Below are 6,580 nucleotides of genomic sequence, written 5' to 3'. Positions count from 1 at the left end.
CAGATGAAAACTGATCCTGGCCTCACTTGAAGTTTATGACCTACTACATTTCCAGAGCAATTCCCTCTCCCTCTCTGAGAGGGCTAGTTTAAACCTTCTCAAAACTCCAAAACTTCTTCCTCACATTTTACTCTCAGCTGCCAAACATGCTTTTTTTAAAAAAAAGATTTATTATTTATTTATCTGTGGCTGCGTCGGGTCTTAGTTGCAGCACGTGGGATCTTCGTTGCGGCATGTGGGATCTTTCATTGCAGCACAAGGCCTTCTCTCTAGTTGTGGCACATGGGTTTTCTCTTCTCTAGTTGTGGCGTGAGGGCTCTGTAGTTTGCGGCACATGGGCTCTCTCGCTGAGGTGTGCCGGCTCAGTAGTTGTGGCATGTGGGCTTAGTTGCCCTGTGGCATATGGGATCTTAGTTTCCTGACCAGGGATCGAACCCACGTCCCCTGCATTGGAAGGTGGATTCTTTACCACTGGACCACCAGGGAAGTCCCCAACCATGCTTCTTATTTCACTGAAAAATTATTCTCGATCAGAACAGCACGTCCTTACCCTCTCCCTGGCAAGTGGACCAACCTCCTCACCTCTGCATCCACAGGCCTTCTCCCCCTCCTGTCACACCCATCAGCTGCCCTTGCTCCTACGCTGTCTCCGTAAATCGGATCCCCACCACTTGCGGCTGCTCTGGGCTTTGTGCCCCTGTGACAAGTGTCCCTTCTCTTTCTGTTACCAAGTCCAAGCTCGCTCTGCTCACCACACGACAGGCCAATAAATCGGGAGACGAGGTGTTGAGGCAAGGAATATGACTTTATTCGGAAAGCCGGCAGACTGAGAAGATGGCAGACTAGTGTCCCCGGAAAAACCATCTTATTGGGGTCTGGACGCCAGTTTCTTTTGTAGAACAGAGAAGGGGAGGAGGTGAGGAAGTAAAGTAAAAAGGCCATTTATCTTGCAAAACAGGAGGGGATGTGTTAATTTCTTTTTTTCTGCAGCCATTCACAGGTAGGCAGGGTCAGACTGTCTCCCTGTGAGCGGAACAAAGGCACTTTACTTTAACATTCAGGCAGAGGGGCAGGGTTCCCTGAGGCAGTCCATTATGTATGATTATAATAACAAAAGAAATGAAAAGCAAAGGTTAAAGTCAAAGAAAGAGATCCAGCCTGGAGTCCCATTTAGCTGTTCCCTGTTACGTTTCCTGCCTCATCAATGTTTCCCCCTCTGTGGGATCATTCCAGCCTCAGGCCTGATATATATTATCTTTCTTCTTAAAAATAAGACTCCTTCCTGTGACCACTTCCAGCCACTGTCCTCATTTTTCTGCCACCTGAAAAGTTAGCTACCCTTTCCATCTTGCCTTCCTCATGCCCCATGTTGTCTTTGAGCTCAGTTCAAGCAAGTGTTTGCTGCCAACTGCTCTGCTCTCAAGGTCACCACATGCCAAAACCAACGATTAACTCTGTTGTTTTCTCAGTGGTATTTGACCTCCTGCCTTCTGGAAACACTTCTTCCACTTGGGTTCTTTTTTTTTTTTTTTTTTTTTACATTAAATTTTTGGCTGCGTTGGGTCTTCATTGCTGTGTGCGGGTTTCCTCTAGTTGCAGTGAGCGTGGGCTACTCTTCGTTGTGGTGCGCGGGCTTCTCATTGCGGTGGCTCTTGTGGAGCACGGGCTCTAGGCGCGCGGGCTTCAGTAGTTGTGGCTCATGGGCTCAGTAGTCGTGGCTCGTGGGCTCTAGAGCGCAGGCTCAGTAGTTGTGGCACACGGCTTAGTTGCTCCGTGGCATGTGGGATCTTCCTGGACCAGGGCTTGAACCTGTGTCCCCTGCATTGGCAGGCGGATTCTTAACCACTGCACCACCAGGGAAGTCCTCACTTGGGTTCTTGTATGCATTTATCACTCTCTTTTTTAAAAAGTTGTGGTAAAACACACATAGCAAAATTTACCATCTTAACCATTTACAAACGTACAGTTCAATGCCATTAAGTACATTCACATCGTTGTGCTACCATCACCACCATCTGTCCACAGAACTCTTTTCATCTTGCGAAAGGGAAACTCTGTACCTATGAAACACTGACCGCCCCCCACCCCCCAGTCCTGAGTTTCTCCTTGACTTCTAAATGTTGTTGTGCTCCAGGGCTCAACCCTTTGACCCCATGTCTGCTTTAGTTACACTCCTTCTCTAGGAGACCTCATCTAAATCCTGGTGCTAAATATCATCTCCACAATGGTGACCCCCCGATTGGGATCACAGCTGGACTTCTTCCTTGAATTCTGAATTCATCTGCACATCCAACTTCTTCAACTTCTTTGGTATCTCCATTTAGAGATCTAATAGGCATCACAAAGTTAAGATTATCCAAATCAAACTTTGTTTCCTACCCCCAAACCTGCTTCTCGCACAGGGTCCCCACCCCAGCATTCCCTACCTCATCATTCACTGACTGCTTAGGCCTAAAGCTGGGGGTTGTTCCCAAAATATAAGATCCAAGAGGGCAGAGATTCCTGTGTTTTGTCTGCTCAGGTACCTCCAGCACCTAGAACTATTCCTGGCACATGGACTGTTCTCTAAGGCTCTATCTGATCTAACTGTGGCTATGTGTTTCCTTCCACCTTCCGACTTGCTGCTCTAAAGCCATTTGGTTCAGCGCGCGTGCATGCACCCACCTTAGAAATGTTACAATTATTACTCTTCCACTGGGTTCCGAGGTGATTTTAAGAATGTGAATTTAAGAGAAATTTCCTAAGGGGATTCAGGAATATCCAAATTAATCTTTTACTAGTCATTCTCTCCTCAACCCCACCCTGTATATGGTCCTCGAGGGAAACAGATGCATACAGGTGGCAAACCAGGCTCAATAACTTCCCGGGGCTGTGGCTCCCAACCACACTGCCAATTCATAGACATGATGGAAAATTCCTTTTCCTCGGCCAGGTTCCCCTGTTTGAAAAACCAATCTTCTCCTTTTCAAAGCCCAAACTTAAGTTTAGTCTTGGCCCTGCTGAGTGAGGAAGGCCTCACCTTCCCACCTGTGCAGGAGGAAATGGGGGTGAGAGAAACTCAGCAAATGAGCATGTTTGTCTCAGGGATGAGAGCTGCCGCCCCATACTTTTCAATGCAGGGACCAGGGGCCCTGGGGTGTGCTGCCCCGGTGGAGAGAGAACATAATAAGGAGGGAGACCAATAAATTGGAAGGAGGAGTCACAGGGTGGGAGAAGCGGAGACAGAGGCAGACACATACAGAGACAGATGAAGAGCGAGAAAGAGATAGGTGCAGACAGAGCCACAGACAGATAGAGACAATGACAAAGAGACCTTGGGAGAGCGGGTCAGAAAGAGCAACGTGGCAGAGCACAGAGCCTGGGGAGAAAGGTAGCCATGCAGCTTCAGTTCTTTTTCCTGGATTACTTGCTCTTGGAGCCCCGAACCTCCATGTAAGAAGCCAACTACCCTGAGGCTACCGTCCTGGAGAGGCCACATGTGGGCATTCTGGTTGATAGTCCCAAGTGAGCCAGCCTTCCAGCCGTCCCTGCCAAAGGACATCAGACATGGGAGTGAAGCACCAATCTTGGAAGTGGGTCCTCCAGCACCAGCTGGTGCAACTTCCAGAATGAGGGCAATAATTCCTTGAATAAGTCAAATAATGCTACGTTATGTGTCAGTAACAAGCCGAAATTTCTTAGCTTTACATAGTAAATGTTTATTTCTCATCCATGGCAGAGTCTGATGTGAGTCTAGTGATCCCTTTTCATCTTGTAGCTATGATATCTAGGACCAGTGGCTTCTAAGGTTGCTACAGACGGAGAAGAACGAACTGGATTGCACAGGATGCTTTTAAGGGCCAGGCCTGGAATGCCTTATAGCCGTGCTTCTCAAACTGAGGACCAGGTTTTTTTTTTTTGTTGTTGTTGTTGTTGTTTTTTGGCCATGCCACGAGGCATGTAGGGTCTTAGTTCCCCAACCAGGGATTGAGCCCACGCCCCCTGCAGTGGAAGCATGGAGTCTTAACCACTGGACTGCCAGGGAAGTCCGAGGACCGGGTTTTTTAAAAAGTTCAATCCATCACAGACCAATACTCTTGTTAAAATGCAACAAAAATGAATTACTAGAACAAGGAAATGCTGCTTGGATGCAGAGGCAATGTCAAACTGCTGTAAAAGTCCCTAATTGCTTACTTTTTTTGCTGTGTTGGGTCTTCGTTGCTGCGCTGGCTTTCTCTAGTTGTGGTGAGCTGGGGCTACTCTTTGTTGCGGTGTGCAGGCTTCTCATTGTGGTGGTTTCTCTTGTTGTGGAGCACAGGCTCTAGGCGTGCGGGATTCAATAGTTGTGGCGCACAGGATTAGTTGCTCCGTGGCATGTGGGATCTTCCCGGACCAGGGCTTGAACCCGTGTCCCCTGCAATGGCAGGTGGATTCTTAACCACTGCGCCACCAGGGAAGTCCCCTAATCGCTTACTTTTAAATTTCTGTATTAGCTCATTGCAAACTGGTAACATACAGTTTGCAAATGGGCACTGGTGCATGGACCACACTATGAGTAGCACTGGCTTACAGTAATTGGGGCCCACATCCTATTGGCCAGAACTCAGCCAGGTGACCCCAAATGCAACTGTGAGTGAGCCTGGAAAATATAGCGTCCTGTGTGCCATAAAGTGGAGACAATGGCTGAACTTAGAGCACTGCCTCTGTGACCTGCTTTATGTTAGGGTTTCATTCTTTCTTTCCCTCTAGGAGGATCCAAATGTGTACAAATTTATTGTCTCATTTATGTTTACAGTTCTCACTTAAAAACAAAAACTTTGCAGGGCAGGAGGGAAAGGAGACAGGAAATTGCCCTGTATAGTATGTGGTGCCATTGTGATTCCCCTGGTTTTACAGATCCTGACCTTGGGTAAAATTCTAGTTGGGTAAAAATTTCATTCAGATGGTTGCAGTGATGTTTCTGTAACATTCCAGATCTCTGGTGCATGTGCAGATGGCTACTGTTTCTGCTTCAGACCCTAGAGGAGGACTGTCCCCCATCTACCATGTGTCACCAAAGGGACTAGAGTTACCTCATTTTTGGAAAACAGCCAGCGTACAGTGGTTTCATATGACAGTGCAGGAGAATGTAACTCTAAATAATTCTGTAAGCTGCCAAAACCCTGCAAAAATAGTCTCTTTCCACACTCATTAGAAAATGACTAATTAGAAACAGAAGTGCTCAACATTGCAACCATATAACTTTGTAAGATTGTTCCAAATAAATTAGGCTTTTTAGAAACAAGATGCTAATGTATTGGCAATGTCCATCAACAGAGGGATGGATAAAGAAGATGTGGTACATACATACAATGGAATATTACTCAGCCATAAAAAGGAACGAAATTGAGCTATCTGTAATGAGGTGGATGGACCTAGAGTCTGTCATACAGAGTGAAGTCAGAAAGAGAAAAACAAATATCGTATATTAACCCACATATGTGGAATCTGAAAAAATTGGTATAGACGATCTTATTTACAAAGCAGAAATAGAGACACAGATGTAGAGAACAAATGTATGGATACCAAGGGGGGAGTGGGGGGGATGGGATGAATTGGGAGATTGGGATTGACATATATACACTATTGATTCTATGTATAAAATAGATAACTAATGAGAACCTACTGTATAGCTCAGGGAACTCTACTCAGTGCTCTGTGGTGACCTAAATGGGAAGGAAATCCAAAAGCAAAGGGATATATGTATATGTATAGGTGATCCACTTTGCTGTACAGTAGAAACTAACACAATATTGTAAAGCAACTATATTCCAATAACAATTAAAAAAAAAAAGAAACAAGATGCCAATGTGTTGGCAATATTTCAGAGCAACTTTGCTGACGTCTGTGTGCCATAAGGGACTGCTGCGTTGGGGCAGACAATAATCAAGCTCAGCCCAAATCCCTTCAGGTCCCACTTCCCAGTTTGTTGCCTGCTCCTGGCTTCAGTGGGCACTTGCTTCCAACACCTTAGCTCTGTTTTGGAGGCCTGCCCTAGGGCTTCTGTAGCCTGCCTTTCCAGCTGGTAAAGAGAGCCAGAGTCCCTGGGAAGTTGTTAGCCTGGGCAGTCCTTCTCCAATGACGGACAGGTGCAGGAATATGACAGCCCCACTCCTTTGCCTGGGCTAGGGCAAACCTTTATGGCATAACTTATACTCCAGAGCCCCCCTGCAGGATCAGACAGAAGATGCCTTCTGTGGGACTTGAGATCGCTCCTCTGTTCCCCAGTTTTCCTGGAAACACTTTCTTAATAAATCACTTGTACACAAATCCTGATTTCAAGATCTGCTTCTGGGGGAACCCAACCGAAGATATGTGTTCTTTAGAACCAACACCCCTGCAAAGCAGTCACCATGTTGATGGAACAGCTATCTCTGAGGCGGCAAGGTTTCCAACCTCAACTGGACCCTCCACACTGCTGGGCAGTACTTCCAGCTCTTTGTTCACTACACCTGGTTTCCTCTTCAAGACCCTTAGAAAGTTGAGGCCAGCCATCAGGTGGCCTCTGTTCTCCCCATTCCGCCTCCTCCAACCCCACAGACCCTCTTACAAACTTTTCGGC

Source organism: Phocoena phocoena, chromosome X (genome assembly GCF_963924675.1).
Source record: "Phocoena phocoena chromosome X, mPhoPho1.1, whole genome shotgun sequence".
In the NCBI taxonomy this organism is placed as follows: Eukaryota; Metazoa; Chordata; class Mammalia; order Artiodactyla; family Phocoenidae; genus Phocoena; species Phocoena phocoena.
The sequence above is the reverse complement of the archived record's forward strand: the minus strand, read 5'-3'. Positions refer to the sequence as shown.